General features: G+C 43.9%; 1 protein-coding gene and 1 long non-coding RNA gene across 3 annotated transcripts in view; one reads left to right on the top strand and one right to left on the bottom strand.

Moving 5' to 3' along the window:
* DCTN1 (dynactin subunit 1) overlaps positions 1-10,667 on the bottom strand; it is a 30,331-nt gene extending 19,664 nt beyond the window's left edge. The window contains exon 1 of one of the 2 annotated variants that reach the window (XM_049695753.1): positions 10,447-10,667. The gene's annotated coding sequence lies outside the window, so the exon portion shown is untranslated. The remainder of the gene's footprint in view (positions 1-10,446) is intronic. The other variant, XM_004277095.4, reaches the window with a different exon arrangement.
* LOC117195601 (uncharacterized) lies at positions 9,308-12,720 on the top strand. The gene is made up of 2 exons (XR_004475352.2): positions 9,308-10,261; positions 11,483-12,720. It is a non-coding gene; the product is annotated as an uncharacterized LOC117195601 (long non-coding RNA).
* Positions 12,721-16,736: the final 4,016 nt, after the last annotated feature.

Below are 16,736 nucleotides of genomic sequence, written 5' to 3'. Positions count from 1 at the left end.
GCAAAGGAAGGGCAGCAATGGAGGCAACTTCACACACACACACACACACACACACACACACACACACACACACACACACACACACAAAGCAAAGCAAAGCAAAGCAAAGCAAAGCAAAGCAAGTCAAGTACCCCAGCTCCCTCAACACTGGCAAAGGTTGCCACGGTCATTCTTCCTCCCTTCTAGTCGTTATAAAGGGCCAGGCTCTGAACCCTAAGAGTATCAGGTTCAAACAGATAGTAAGGGTGGTGGTCAGAAACAGAGAGTCCCACTTGCCCCCTACAAGTGGGGGCAGTGCCCAGTCCACCTCAGCCACCTGTCCCCTGTACTCTTGGCCTTGCCTCCTAGGCATCTCCTTAAGAGAAACAATGAGATGGTTTGTTTTCTATTTTTCACAAAATTTCTTTAATAACCATATTACTTTTATAATTTAAAACGTTTAATAAGATTATACATTCTAGTGAGAGGTCTCAAGAGGGCTATGTAACCACTTCATTCATTTATCCATCTAATGGGCTAGAAACCAACAGTCCCCGCCCCTAAGTAGCTAACAAGGTTGCCCTGGGGTCTGATCTATGGCTCTACCAGCTACAGTGTGGATGTAGATTCCCTGGGCCGAGGGATACCTGTCTTGTCGGCACTGGGCTTCACTGGCTGAACAGGGTCTTCCTCCATTCCACCCTCTTTCTAAGGCAGGCCAGATAGCCTAATAGGAGAATGATAGCCAACAGCCAGATATATGGCCCCCAAACATCTCTCCACATCTCCAATCCTGGCCAGACCCCCTAGGAAACCATTTCTCTCCTCCTCTGCAAAATCTCCATGTTGCCCCCTCCTTTCCCTATTCACCATTACACAGGTGGGCAGGGCCATGCAGCTCCTTGCAGCCTGGACTTCTGCATGTTCAGAACACTTTACAGTCTACAGAACACCTTAAAAAACAATTGTATAGTACCATGGTTAAGAATACCGGTTCTAGACTCAGGCTGCTTACATTCAATCCCTGGCTTCACCACTTGGTAGCTACGTAAACTTGGTCCCATTACTTAACATCTCTGTGCCTCAACTTCCTCATCTATCAATTGGGAACAAAGAACATCTCTGAGAGCTGTTGTGAGGATTAGCTGAGATAATCCATGTAAAACACTTAGGACATTGCCTGGTATTTAGTAAGCACTCAACAAAGTTAGCTAATAACTTAGTTATCATAATATTTGGACATCAAAATAACCCCATAAGAGGCAAGCCAGGAACAATGCTGACAAGAAAACAGGGCTTAGAGAACTGAGCAACTTCCCTGAAGTCACACAGAAGACAAGGAGTGGAGCCATAACTGGAACCAAAGCCTGAACCAGAACCCTCTGCACTTTTTACTCTCCTCATTGATACCACACATATTTCTAGGCTTCCAAAGCTGTGCTCTTCCTCTGGACCACACTACCTTCAAAGATTCAAAAGAGCGCACATCCAAGAACATCACAGCTCACTAGCCACACAAGTGTATATAGTCACCTAACTTCTTAGATGCTGTTTCTTCTATAAAATGGGACTATCACCTGCCATATCTACATTACTGCTCAAATAAGATAAAGCACATAAAAGTGCTCTGTAAAAAAATGCAGAAGCTGTATAGGTATTAAAATAAAATGTCTAGATGATAAATATTATAAGGAATTACAGAGAGGAAAAAGGTAAGCTAAAAAGAAAAGGGATACTTGATTATCCCTTGAATCATGAGGTTTTTGTTTAGATATGTGGAGAGGAAAAGCCTGCAAACATTGTAATCTGTGAGTACAGTATGAGTAGACACAGAAATAATTTTGCTTGACTGGGGAAAGTTAAAGATGACTAGCTTGGCTGAATCAGTGAATTCTGATGAGTTCTCCTATCAAACTATAAGCCTTTTACAGCAGACTCCTCAATTTTTCCTCTTTATGATCCCATCACTCTTAGCTCATGAAGTCAAATATTTATTGAATGAATTAACACTGATATTGAGATGTATTAGAAAGTAAATATGGATAGTCAGGGAATTTAACATCACGTAGAGATAGATGAATTGGATCCGATAACAACAGGAAGCCAGTCTCTTCCTGAGCAGGAGACTGGCATAATGAAAACTATTTTAGGAAGATCAGACAGGTGGCAGAGAGCAGAATGGAGTGGAGGCAAGAGCAAATTGATAAAGACAGGGAAAACAGCAAGGAGGCTATGGCAGTAATGAGCAAGGGGTGAGGAGGTCTGAGCCAGGCTCATGAGAGAAAAAGAGAGGGAAGAGGAAATGGACCGATTCAGAGACAGTACAAAAAAGCCCCGAGAAGGCCCTATGATAGATCAGACATGGGGAAAGAAGCAGCAGGCCTGTATGGGCTGTGGAGATGGACAGACCTGGGTACAGCTTTGATTCTCTTATTTCCTCATGTGTATGACTCTGGGTAAGATATTTTCAGAGCCCTGGTTACCTCAACTGAAAAAAGGGGGAAATAATACCTACCTCACAGGGATGTTGTGAGGATTAAATAAGACTGAAGTAGAGCATTTAGTACAGTGCTGAGCACAGAATGCGTGTTCAACAAATTGTAGATATTGTCTTCATCATTACCGAGAGGGTACATCAATGACAACTGCACACGGTAGGAACTCAAACCTTGCATGAATAAATGGATGGATGAATGAATGCATGGATAAGTAAAGGAATGAATAAACTTGGGAGTTTTCAAGCAGGAATAACGGGAGAGTGATGATTGATAACAATAGAATTGGGACAGGAAACTGAACATGTTAAGAGAGAGAAAATAAGTCATAGGGCCTTCTCAGAGGCAAATTTAACTGTGACCACTAACACGTGTATTTCACGATCTCCTTCCAAAACGAACCTGTGATGCAGACAACACGGATTCCACTATTTCCATTCTACAGGTGACAGAATTGAGTCTCAGAAGTCAAACAACTCACCTAAGTCTCATAGCCAGCAGGGCACATGTGAGTAGGAAGGGGGGCACATTTGACTAGCTGTACAGGTAGGTGATCCTTCAACAGCACCATTGGGCCCCACCCCATGTCACACAGGACAACTCTGAGTTACATGCTACCTCAGCCAGAAGACAGATACTCCCTGGATTTCTAATCCATTTTCCTCCCCAATGATATTAAATACTAATAAAAACTCTAGGAAAATGGAAATAGAGGAGGGAAAGAAATCTGTTTCTGATAGATTACCAGTGGTCTTGGAGAACATTTCAGAAATGACAGGAAAAGAAGTGGATTATTAGGAATTAAGGAGGAACCAGTAAGGAGGAAAAGCCTCTTTGGCACCCAGCCTGCACCATTTCTACCTTGCTTTTACTGGTACCCCAGCATCCTTTATGCCCCTGACCTCCTCTTGTCTCACCTTACCAAACCTTGATCCTGGGCTAACCCAACTGTTTGCTTTCTCTGATCCCACCTGTAGAGGTCTGAAATCCAGGCAGTCTGACAGCAGGGTCCACACACTTGAACTGAACTGCATTAGGCACGGGGTATTTTGATTTGGTTGCAAAGAGATAAAATGAAACATAAAGGTAATCAGCAAGATACAGATTTTCTTATAACTAGGGTGAAGTTGTACATCTCTAAAAGCACTAGTAGGAGTGGGATATGTGTGGATATAAGTCCCTCAGGAGTCAGGAAAGGAGAGGGGAATAGAAGCTCAGGTACTGGAAGCTTGGAAGGCCAGATTCCAGATATGCACAGGAACCCCGAAAGAAGATAAACAGAGCTTTTTATTCCTAGGTCCTACTCCAGTATCTGCCTTGCAGATCTCACACAGATAGGACCTAGACCCTAAACAGACTATTTTTTTACCTCTCCAGCTCTTCATTATCCCCAGAAATTTCTGTAGCCCACTCTCAAACTGAATACAGGTCTACCCCCTCCCAGGATATCCTCCTCCCCTAGGAATACCCAGTGACTACCAGGCCCACCTCCAAAGGGCCCAGACCTCCAAGAGCCAGGAAGGAAAGCTACACAATATGCCTCACTTATCCTCAATGAAGGCACTTCTGCAGGAAGGCAACAAGCACTTGAGTGCAGCCTGCTACTCAAGAATTGCAAGCCGGGACTTCCCTGGTGGCGCAGTGGTTAAGAATCCACCTGCCAACGCAGGGGACACGGGTTTGATCCCTGGTCTGGGAAGATCCCACATGCTGTGGAGCAACTAAGCCCGTTGCCACAATGACTGAAGCCTGCACGCCTAGAGCCTGTGCTCCTCAACAAGAGAAGCCACCGCAATGAGAAGCCCGCACAACGCAACAGGAGCCCCCACTCGCTGCAACTAGAGAAAGCCCACGGGCAGCAACAAAGACCCAAAGCAGCCAATAAATAAATAAATAAATAAATAAATAAATAAATAAATAAATAAATGTTCTTTGAAAAGAAAAAGAACTGCAACCCTCCCAGAGCTAGCAGCAGTCCTACTTAATAGCCTACTCGAAGTTCCTGCTGCTTTCTCCCCATGATCAACCAGCAAGTCCCTGGCACTAGGACCCTGCAGACAGGGAACCCTGAGCCTGCGCTCTAAAGAGAGAGATGCACCATTTCACAACTTCAGCAAAAGCCAAAGCAGCCAACAAAGCCACAGCCACCTCGGCTGTGCTGGGCTCTGCCATTTGGGCAGCTCACCGGCCACTCCCCAGAAGCAGAGCATTCTGTCCTTTCTCTTTTTAAATCCACGTCATCATCTGATCATAATGGGAATCAATCTCAAGTCACCACGCAAAGGCGTATCCATGGCAACATCAAGAGGAAGGACACAGAAATGATGCTCCAGTGGCTGCAGCAGGAAAAGGTAAGTCCATTTCTCTTCCACCCATGCCATCTCATCATTCTCCCCTTTCACTCAAGTCAGGTGTGCACCTTACCTACAAATTCTATCTATCCCACCAATGGGGAAAACAAAGGTGAGTGTTAATAATCTATGCTATTATGTAAGGTCATAGGTCTGCCTAGTCCCATAACTGGCAGCAAAAATTCTTTTTCTGGCTGACTGAGACAAGATCTCTTTTCTTATTCACCATCTCAATTGACATGGTCTCAGCCTGCAGTACCTAACAAATCATCATCAGTCACTTGTCTTTCTAGTCAGGTTGCTGGGAAATCACACAAGGATTTCAGAATTCTGTATGTAGTTGTAAAAATACAGCAGCAACACTGACTCTACCACCCTGCTCACCCAAGCCACTACCATACCCACAGACTGGCCCTCCTTAGCAGCCCTAAACTCCAGCCCCTCAAGGACCAGAAACTGGGAGTTGGGATGAAATTTCTGCCTTTCTCTGATGCCTCAAGGAAGGAATGCCATTTCTGCAGAGGTAAGAGAGTCATCAGACATAAGTTCTACTAAGTGTAAGTAACACTCCATGCCTCAATTTCTCCTTCTGTAAAACATAAATACTAACAATACCTTTCTAACAGAGTTGTTGTCAGAATCACGTGAGAATGCCTGAAAAGCACTAAGAAGAGTGTCTGGTATGAAGCACTCAATAAAAGTCAGCCATAATTACTATGAAGAAGAGGAAAGAGAGGCCTACAGTGCAGGATTCAAGTTCGGAGGGTACTCAATGTTCTTGGAGCATATCTCAACTCTGCTCTCTTTCCCTTTCCTCTCTGGACAGTTTCAAGTTTCCCTTACCACTATCAAGTCCCTGTTCCTATCCGAGCCCACACCAGGACCCCCACCCCTCAGCAGATAACCTTGCTGAGAAAGGAAATTGAACCTATTAGATAAGAATTCCTTTGCAAATTTAGGTGTATCCATCATTGCCTCTTTCGTCCTACATTCTTTTCCTTTCTTCTGTCATTCCTCTTCAAAAGAAATGATGTCTCCTTTTCAGAGACAACCCTCCACCCTCCTCTGCAATCTTCATTTCCTTTGTGCCTTCAAATGCAACCTCTCTATACTGGCTCTTACACATCATCGGATAACCCATGCTCAAGACTTCTATTCTAGGAAAATCTGTCTCTAGTCTCTGCTACTCCTCCACAAGCTGCCACCATCTTCCTTCCTTCCTTCCTTCCCAAACTACTCAAAGTGAGTACATCCTCCCTATCCTCACTTCGCATCCACTCTTCAATCCACCTGGCTCCCATCCAGCTGCTCACACTAAAAAAATAAAAGAGCCCTGGTGACCACAATCTCCTAACTGCCCAATCTCAAAGTACATTTTCCAAGCTCATCCTACTTGACCTCGCTGTAGCAACAGAGGCTGCTGATTCTCTTCCTGCAACTTTTTCCTCTGTAGCTCCCTGGACAACATTCTCTCTCACCTTGCCCACCAATCCCTGTCGTCTCCTCTGTTATCTTCAGTCTTCTATAAGCATGGCTAGGCTCATCCATTCCAACTGCATCAACTACCACTTACATCTACCACCCCTAGACACACACTCTCTTCTGAACTCCAGACCCACATTTCCACCTATCTAAGTGCCACAGACGCCCAAATTCAACACGACCCAAAACACACGGAAGCTTCCCCCAGCAAATGTTCCTCGTCTATACTCCCCCTTTACTACTGGTACCACCATCAATCCAAAATAGAAAACTGAGTCATCCTCAACAACTCCCTCTCTCTTGTTCTCAACAACCAATTAATTAGTCATTACGTCAGGTGAACTCTGTCTCAACAACCTCCAATATATCCCCTCCTTCCCATCCCCACTAATACTTAATTCAGCTTGAAGCCAAGCCCAGGTTACTACAAGAGTCTCCTGATGTCCTGGATCCAGATTCTCCCCTTTCAGTCTATTTCCACAATTAGCTTTCCAAAATATAACCACATCACCTCCCTGCCTAAAAACCTCCAATGGCTTTCCTCCCACAAAATTGAACCTTAGAACAAAACTACAGGCCATTAAAAACCTGGCCTCATTATGAATCTAATCTCATCAATCACCTCTCCTTTGATCCCAAAGTTCTCTTAGATTCCAGCCACTTGGATCTATCTATCTTATGCCTCTGCAAATGTTGCAAACGTCACCAAGTCTCTCTCTTCATCTTCAAGACTCAACTTACTTATCACCTCTTTCCTGAATATTCCCCTGATGTCTCCATGTGGAGCTAGTCATTCCCTCCTCTGCCCAACACTTTGGAAATATCTCTATTACAAGATCCCATTTTACTTACAATATCGTCTCCCTTATCCCATCGTGAATTCCTCCAGGGCACAGAATTTTTATTCATCTCAGTATCCTAAGCACTGAACACAGAAGACACTCAATGTTGAATAGAAGCCTATACCAACACCAGGCTCTAGGGATATAAACTGGTTCTGACAGGTTTCCCAGAGACACCATGGGGGAAGTACAACAGTCAGGCGCACATACACCCCAAGAGATGTAGCTCTTTACTCACCAGATAGGAGCCTAAGAAACTAAAAGTGCAGGGACAGCTCCAGGTCCTATGGAATTTGGTAGTGACAAAAAATCACAACCTCATATGCTTCCAGGGTAAAAGGATGAGAGAGAGAGAGAGAGAGAGAGAGAAGAGAGGCAGGGTGGGGGGGACACCTCTAGGCTCTAGGGGAAGTGCAGATCTTTTGGGAAAATAGCTTTAGCATGGCTTCAGAGTGGCAAGGGTCCAGTCTCTGCTTCAGTGAAACCCTCAGTGGATATGTGGGAGCTTGGGGAGGTCAGACTGGATAGCCAATTTGTCCATCAGCCAAGTACAACTAATATTAGCTGGAACTTCAAAACAAAAATTATATAAAACAAAATTCAGAGACTCCAGGATGGCAAGGACCCTAAGATAGATTTGAATCAGTCAATTGCTCAGCATTTACCTTCTCAGAGGACACTGAGGATCCAGTTCTCAATTCCCTTGGTATGGGACAGCTAACCCAAGGCCCACACACCACCCAGTACCAATAGACAGGCTAAACAACCTAAGAATCCTCTACCACAATCCCTCCCGACCTATAACTCCAAACAGCCACTAACAATGATAGATCCGAGCAAGTACAACCTATGGCAGTTGTCGATCATGTATTATGATTTTCCCAACTATTTTGACTCCTCCCTAACAACTTCTTTTCCTTTGTAACCTCATGTGCATTCAGGCCCAACTTATCAATTCTTCCTCAGTATTGCCTCCTGCATTCTTCCTTTCTCTTTCATTACCACTGTCATCACTTTGGTCTGCCATGTAACAGCTTTGAGAATTAAGGCAAATCATTTACTCTCTTTGGTGCCTCATCTATAAACTGGGTAACAGCTGCTCTGCCTACCTCACAGGAAAGGTTGTCTGTGAAAGGTTCTGTAATCTGTAAAATGTTATACATAAATAGAAGGCATTGCTATTATCAACCTAAGCCCTGTTTACTGATATGTGAAGCATATCTGGCTCCCTGCCTCTCTCCTTCTCCATTTCCAACCACATTATACACCACAGTAAGACAACTACACACTCTAAAACATTGCTTTGCCCAAAATCTTTCACTGACACACCGTTTCTTACTTGAATCAAAAAATTCTGGATCTGACGTACGCAGTGTCATCTCTGGACCACTGTCAGCTGCTTAGGATGCTTTCCCTAGTTTTGCAAGCCCCACCCATCCTTCAAAGTCCAGCTACAGCCCCACTACACTCCACACAGAAGGACTAAATTTATGAGACAGAAATTTGAAACAATGTCATGGAAGAATAAAGGATAATTCAGTTTGGGGAAAACTTGGTAGAAACACTGTCATCTCACACTTTAAGAGTCTTTTTTTTTTTTTTTTCTTCCACCATGCCACGCAGCTTGTGGGATCTTAGTTCCCTGACCCGGGATTGAACCCAGGGCCTGGCAGTGAAAGCACCAAGTCCTAACCACTGGACCGCCAGGGAATTTCCAAGAGTCATCTTTTAAAGAGGGATTATACTTTTTTTTCTGTTTGATTCTAAGAGATAACCTAGGACCAACAGGATGGAAGTTATAGAGATGTATTTTAGCAATATGAAAAACTTCCTTATTGAGCTATCCCACGATGAAATGGGATGCCTTACATGCAGTAAATTCCCCATTACTAGAAATGTTCAAGCCCAAACTGGCCACAGGGCAAGGATATTTTAGATGTAATTCAATTATCACAAGGGTAACTGGACTAGAATCACAACATTTTAGGTCTGAAGGAAACCTGAGAGATCTTCTAGTCCAGTCTCCTATTTTATAGGTCTGGACAGGGGAAGTGATCATTCAAGGCAGCACAGCTTGCTCTGGAGAGCAGGGAACAGAACATGGTCTCTTTCAATCCAGTGAAAACCCTTGCTACTCGAAGTGTGTGTGGTCCATGCACTGGCAGCATCACCATCACCCGGGAACTTGTTAAAAATACAGAACTAACCAAAATCTGTACTTGAACAGATTTTGTGTATGTAGCATTAAAGTTCAAAAAGCACTGACCTACACTGCCCCTTCCAAACCTTGAGTTTCTAATTCTGGAACTCCATTTCCCAAACTGTTTTGTATGTTAAACAGAGGTAACACCCAAGAAAAACAGTATTTTCCGTTCAAATCTGGGGAACTCTCGATACTATACTTCCAGTAGGAAATTCGTGATAAAAATATCAGTAGCATACTGAAAGTTCCAAAATATTCTGTAGTAGAGAAAACTTTAACCATGAAGTTTCTGAACATATTTGAGCACAAACTGTCTTTGAAAAAAAAGTTATCCTTAACTACTATCGCTAACATCCCCGGGCCTTGGGCTTCGCCCATACATTAGCTAAAGAACTTCAATCTCCACCTCATAGCTCCTTGACTCTCAGTACATTAAGCATACTGGATTAGTAAGTGGTCAAGACGGGCTTGCTGCTCTCCACACTGTAATAAGTGAGAGTAAGTTTCTAAATCACCGCCTCTTTTTTTTTTTTTTCTTTTTTTCACCGCCTCTTAAAAAATACCGGAGTTCTTCACCTGTGTGATTTAGCTGTCGGGATGCGCTAAGATGACTGCTCAAGGGTGAGCCTGCCAGTTAAGGCGGACGCCAGGAATTGGAGACTGACACACCAAACGCATATCCAGGCCCCCCACCTTGAGTCCGCTTTGTTTTTTGTTTGTTTGCCTGTTTTTCTGTTTGACACAACTTCTCAACCGTGTGCCCCACAGGAAACCTGTAGCTTGGAGTGGGTTCAGGGGTGCCTTGGATGCTCCCAGGAAAGGAGGGGAACCCTTGCAGTTCCGGAGGAATTCGGAGACGCAATCACTCGACCCCGGGAGCACACCACACCGGCAGGCTGAAGAGCTCAGGTGGGTCGGACCAGCCCAGACGCAGGGGCCGCCCACCCCCGCCGCGGCCCACCCCTGCCGACCCCCGCCCCGCACACCCGGCTCCCGGCCGCGCCCTAGGCGAGCGCCGAGTCCCCAGAGCACAGCCAGGAGCCTCGCGAACACGGTGGGGGAGGAGGCAGTTTCCAGGGTCGCCGCCTCCGTACCTGTCCTGTCAGGGGCTCCGCGCCCGGCTCCGGGCCCCACCGAAGACCGACGCCCAAGCCCTAGCGGGGGCCCGCCCCGCCCGCATGGGCTGCCCGCCGTGCCGCCCGACCCCTGTAGGCCCGTCCCAGGCCCTCTAGCCGCTGAGGCCCAGAGGCGCTCTGGGTCGGGGGAAAACGCTACTCTTCCCCGAAGACCAGCCCGGGTTAAATACTGCGCGCTGAGCGCGGCCGAGAAGACTTCGATCAGGCACAAAGCTGGACACCTGGAGCGAAATAAGCGCGTGCGCACTGTACACGGGAAGCCGATTAGGACCACAGGAGAGAGGCGAGCGGTGGCCAGCGACCTCTGCAGGCAGAGGGTAGACAGCCCAGAGAGGAGCCTGAGGATTCCTTTGCGTTAAGCAAAGGGCTTCCCCAGAGGGTGGCTACGCTTCTGAGTGCTAAGCTGTTAATTAAAACAATACTAGTAAACCATCCTTCGTCAGGTAGCTTAAGGAAAAAATAAAAATTTGCTGCTATTCAGTATTATCCATCATATGGGGATTCAGGCATTCTCATGCCCTTATGCAAATTTACGTAATGGACTTTGGCATTTTTTAATTAAAAAAAAAGAAAACATGGGTGGCAGAAGTGGCAGCGGCTGAAGTAGGAGATAGATGGGCCCCTGGGCTGGATAGCTGGTGCTTGTCAAATGGAGCAAAACTGAAGTTTATCCTCAGCCAGACAAGAATGCAAGGCCCATTTCCCTTCCTTCATTGATGTGGAGGGAATGAACTAGCAGTGGGGTATTTGTTGCAGTAAAAATAGAAATGAGACTTTTCTTTTTGGATAAACAAGGAAAATAAGTAAACAATGAACAGGTTGGGGAAACAGCATAACCAGGCCTGAAAGTGTTAAGCAATCTTGGTTATTCTTTAGCTGTTACTACTCATAAACACGTGTAGCTAGACTTGTCCTTAGCAAAGCCAATTACTCTCTGACCCCCATATGAATTACCCTTTGCACCTGGCATTTCTTCTCCTACACACCCTTGCAGCACTCTTCATTTCCGAAAGAAGGTCACAGCTGATAACTTCAGGGACACCAGATCCGGTTGCTCAGCTGCCTGATGCTAGCTTTGGCCATAAATTTGCAGAAGAAAAGAAATGCAAGACCTTAATTATTTTGAGCCTTATCACCTATCCCAGACCACGAGCCCCAAGCTATAAAAACCTTTCCCAGTGGCGGGGCGGGGGCACAGTTCTTGAGACTCTAGCCTGCTGTGTTCCCCCTTTTGCCTAGCAAAGAATAAAGCTACTTTTTCTCCTTCAAAACTCCGTCTCCGTATTTCTTTTCGGCATTGGTGCACAGAAAGCCAAGATTTTGGCATCACAGCCAGGCAACCCAGCTTCGTGAAGATTCGCGGCATGCTGTGGCCCGCAGGCACCCAGCACGCGCCTGCCCCGCTGCCATGGTGTCTGTCCAAGAGGAAGGTCAGCTCTGCCGAGTGGCGGAGAAGGAGGAGCCCAAGAGGAGACCAGCGATGCTGTTGGCTAAAACAGCTTCTGCAAAAGTGGAAATGAAGCCAAAAAGGTGGAAGGAAAGGATAAATCTTCAGGCAAAAATGTGCAAACAAAGGGGAAAAGGGAGCAAAGGGAAAACAGGCTGAAGTGGCTCACCAAGAGACTAAAGAAGACTTACCTGCAGAAAACGGAGAAAATAAAAATGAGGAGAGGCCAGCCTCTGATGAAGCAGGAAAGAAAGAAGCCAAGTCTGATTAATATCAAACACCCGGTCCTATCAGTGGTCCCTGTCTCCCTTCTTGTACAATCCAGAGGAATATTTTTACCAACTATTGTGTAAATGCAAGTTTTTTAGTAGCTCTAAAAACATTTTTAAAAAGGAGGGAATCCCACTTCATCTCATTTTTTAAGTGTGTGACAGGGAAGAGCTAAATCGGACTCCACGTTGGATCTGTTTCTTTGACTTTAACCTTTGATTTTCGTTGCTTTTGTTATTATAATCATGCATAATGACCTGCCTCAGGAAACCCTGCCCACCTGTGAATGGCTGCAAGAAAAAAGAAATTAACATATCACCTCACTGAGGCTGGTCATTCCAGGAGATGTTTTACAAGACTAATGGCCCTTTTACTTTACTTCCTCACTGCCTCTCCCTCTCTGATTCTATAAAAGAAACTGGCATCCAGACCCAGATAAGATGGTTTATCGGAGACTAGTCTGCCATCTTCCCGGTCTGCCGGCTTTCCGAATAAAGTCGTATTCCTTACCTCAACACCTCGTCTTCGATTCATTGGCCTGTCGTGCGGAGAGCAGAGTGAGCTTGGACTCGGCAACAAATTTAGCGAGCCAACCAGGAGCCTTGCTCGTGTCTAGCCAGCCCCGGTCAGGGAATATTGAGGCAAGGCCCTAGCAGCTGCCAGGACCATTTGTCCTGAGGATCTTCCCTTCAAAATTCCCTGAAGCGGCACTGGTTATCCCAGCACTTGGCAATTGAAGCAAGGAACCGACAAACTTCAATTTGGTGCTGCGAGTCAACGGACTCGATTCGATTTGGAGGGAAAGTCGCTCCGGCGTGCACGCCAGGAACATATTCCCCCCTCAATCTGGGCTTTTCCTTTACAGGACAAGCCAATCTGGTTGAGGTACCCTGCTGGAGGGGGGAATTGTTGTTAGACTCTGCCCGATTCTGGGAACTGGTTCCCTGGGAACTAGTTCATTGGTTTTGTAGGGTAAGTCTACCCGATCTGGGAACTAGTTCGTTGGTTTTGTCTTGGTTTTGTGTGCATCGATGCTAGAACTTGTACCTTTTGTGTTGGAATTTGTTGGCGTCTTCTGTGTCTTGGTGTCATCAAACTTTTAAAAGTGGAAAATACTCCATCTATCCTAAAGGAGAGCCCTTTGGGGAATATATTATATAAATGGGCAAAACATAGCCGTGAGCCTATGACTAAGAAAGACATGATGTACTATTGTAATAGGGTGTGGACCCAATATATGTTAGGATCAGAAGAACGATGGCCCCTGAATGGCTCACTCAATTATTATACAATCTCGCAGTTAGAAATGTTCTGCAAAAGAACAGGGAAAAGAGATGAGATTCCATATGTAGCAGCATTTATGCTATTGCATCAGGAGGAAAAGGAGTCAGAGGGCTGCCACCTTATGGTGCAGCAGTCTGAAAGAAAACCCAAGGGAAAACCTGTTCTACAAGGGAAGAGAAAAAAATGAGAGTGGGGACATGTTATTTCAAAACTTAAACCCCCGTCCAGCCTATCCAGCTCCCCCAGTGGCCAAGCAGGATGAACCAGCAGTTGTTCCAACTGCCCCCCCACCATGCCACCAACATATTCACTGCCTCCTGTTTCCCCTACCCAAGGGGATCATACAGAAGTTTCTATGGTAACACCCGGGACACAGGAACCTGGTTTAGTATCACCATCTAAGACCCGACAGGGCACCCAATTTGGACTGGGAGCCACTTCTGCAGCAGGGCAATTTCCCTTGTCCCAATATCTTGTAAGAGGCCAGGACACTCCCTTGGACTTGAGGCTTGCTATTCTGATTTCCCCACAGGAGCCCCAGGTAACATTGACAGTGGGGAACAAGTTGATAGATTTTCTAATAAATATGGGTGATCTTAAGAGGCTTGTAAATATTAAACAAAGGGGAAACAAAGTCATCCTAGGAGAAACTTGCCTGTATCTTGCCTATATACAAGTGTCCTATCTGGTTTTCTCAAAAACCCTTATCTCTGCCATCTTTTTAAAATGCAAATTTTGAAAAAGAGGGTACAGTAATTTAGAACTTGACTTGTTTTCCATAAATATTAGTAGAAAGGGTTTAGCCAGCTAGACAAGTGAGCTTGATTTGTTCCGTCTGCCAGAAACCCAACTTTAATGCAACCTCTTTTGTAAACCTATGGGTTTTACATTGCTGTACCTGACTCAGGGCTGAACTTTTGAAATGAGAACTATGATGTCTCTCTGTTTGTTTGTGTGTTTGTATGTGTTTCTGTCTTTGGATAACACTGCTGAGGTTAATCTGTAAATGAGCCCTATTTAATTGGCTTAAAGAAAAGTAAGTGCTTACAAACCAAACAATTCTAAATACAAGAGAAATTAAGCTAAATGAGTTTCAGGTTCACGTGAACTGGGAAATATTTAGTATGAAATTAATACCTGGTATTAATGTTTAAGTTTGTTGATCTAATTAATACAGACATGTCTTTAGAGCCATCAGCATTATATATAGTACTTTCACTGCACCTAGGTTTAATAAAAGTTAAATGAAATCTTGTTACATCTGTTGCAAATTTGTCAGCAAGAAAAATAACTTGATATGATGAAATTAAAGTAAATATAAATGAAATAAGATCTTTTAGGTAAGCTATAAGAATAATTATGTCTTAAAAATCATCTAAAATAGTTTCTCCAGATTTTGGTAACTATTACTTGCCTCTTGGTTGTCATTGGAAATTAAGGTTTTTAAGAGTCGGGGACTCTAATTTAAATATATAATTAAAGCTACTGAAAATAATGAAACATTTCAAAATGGTAGAATGTGTGTTTTCAGTTAAGAAGGTATGAGGAATGGAATTACATTTTACTGAGAAAGTTTTATACATGGCCAGGATTAACTAAATTTCGATTAAGTTACCTAAGTAGGTGGATTTTGTTAAGTAAGCTAATACAAGACTGGAATTTGATCTCTCTCTCTCTCTGTTAGAAGTGCTCCTTTTGATAACAGATTATATAAGTTTCTGTGCCCTTAGGTGATCCGTATTTGTTTTCTTTTAATCGTTTTGTGACTTTGGTTAAATGAATAAGTACTGTTTCTCAGTGACCTATGATCCTGTTGTGTTTTAAAACCTTTCTGATATTTTTGTGTATCTTTTTTTTTTTTTTTTTTTTGCGGTACGCGGGCCTCTTACTGTTGTGGCCTCTCCTGTTGTGGAGCGCAGGCTCAGCGGCCATGGCTTACGGGCCTAGCCGCTCCGCGGCATGTGGGATCTCCACGGACCGGGGCACGAACCCGTGTCCCCTGCATCGGCAGGCGGACTCTCAACCACTGCACCACCAGGGAAGCCCCCTTTTTGATATTTTTAACAAACTTCCTAAATATCAAAATCTGAATAAAGCTTTTTAGCCTCCAGTTGACTCTGAGATACTTCAAAAGAACATCTCTGAGACATCTCAGAGAGAGATGTCAAACTAATTTTATTTGGTATGTTAAATTACTTCAAAAACATTGTCAAGTGATTGGAGTTGAACCTTAGGTTATGGTGTATGCATAAATGTCATTTTTATAGATATTCCAAAATTTATATGGAATCCCTAATATCTGCTATGTCCTGATATGTTATCAATCATAATACTAGTTATTCTAAAATGTTATATCCAAGTTTCCTGCTAATTACATTGTACTCAAATCTTTAACCATGCTATTTTTAAGTTTTGTCCTGATGCTTTTACAAAATGAAGATCTTCAAGAAGACTGATAAAAAGGAATTTTTTAAGAAATATAAGTTTCTGATAGCCTTTAGATAATATCACTGGACTGGGTAACATATGACAAAACTAATGGGAAACCTGATTATTTCATCCAGATCAATGGGAATTAATTACATGAGACTGAAAACATGGCAGATATGATTTATGACTTTGGGAAATATACTGACTTTAATCTTTGTTTTTCAGAAAAACCTTTTCTCTTATGCGATGACCTACAACAGGTTGATAAAGTATGCCTTTGTAAACAAAGACGAAACGTTTATCTTTTTCTCTCTACCTGATCCTGCCAGAATTTTTTGTCTCCAGCAGGCTGTCCTGTGGACTTGATATTATGTTAATCATTGTTTGAATTTGTTCTTTATTTCCAAACTGTTTGTGCTTTGTGTCTCCCTGCAGCACTATGTCTTTGTCATTGCTACTAGCTGCATTACTTATATCCTATTTTATAAGATTGTTGTCTCTTGCAGTACCCAGTGTGTAACCAGGCCTCAAAACAAAACTTCTATGGCTAAACATCTTAAGAAAATAAATCACTTTTATAACATAAAATAATTGTAATAATATGATTCTAGGTATGGGAAGAAGCAACAAGGGAAAATGTCTCCTGGATCATAATTAGAGGATCCAGAGAATCTTTAATTATCAATAGGGCCTAATCCAAAAATTAGCACCTGGAGTGGCATATCAAGAATCTTTGCCTGACCTGGGATGAGCCTCCCAGCACCGTGGGACAAAATTTGATCGTGAAATGTCTCCCAAATATTGGTCAGATTCCCGA

This window comes from Orcinus orca, chromosome 13, assembly GCF_937001465.1.
Source record: "Orcinus orca chromosome 13, mOrcOrc1.1, whole genome shotgun sequence".
NCBI lineage: Eukaryota > Metazoa > Chordata > Mammalia > Artiodactyla > Delphinidae > Orcinus > Orcinus orca.
The sequence above is the reverse complement of the archived record's forward strand: the minus strand, read 5'-3'. Positions and strand labels throughout refer to the sequence as shown.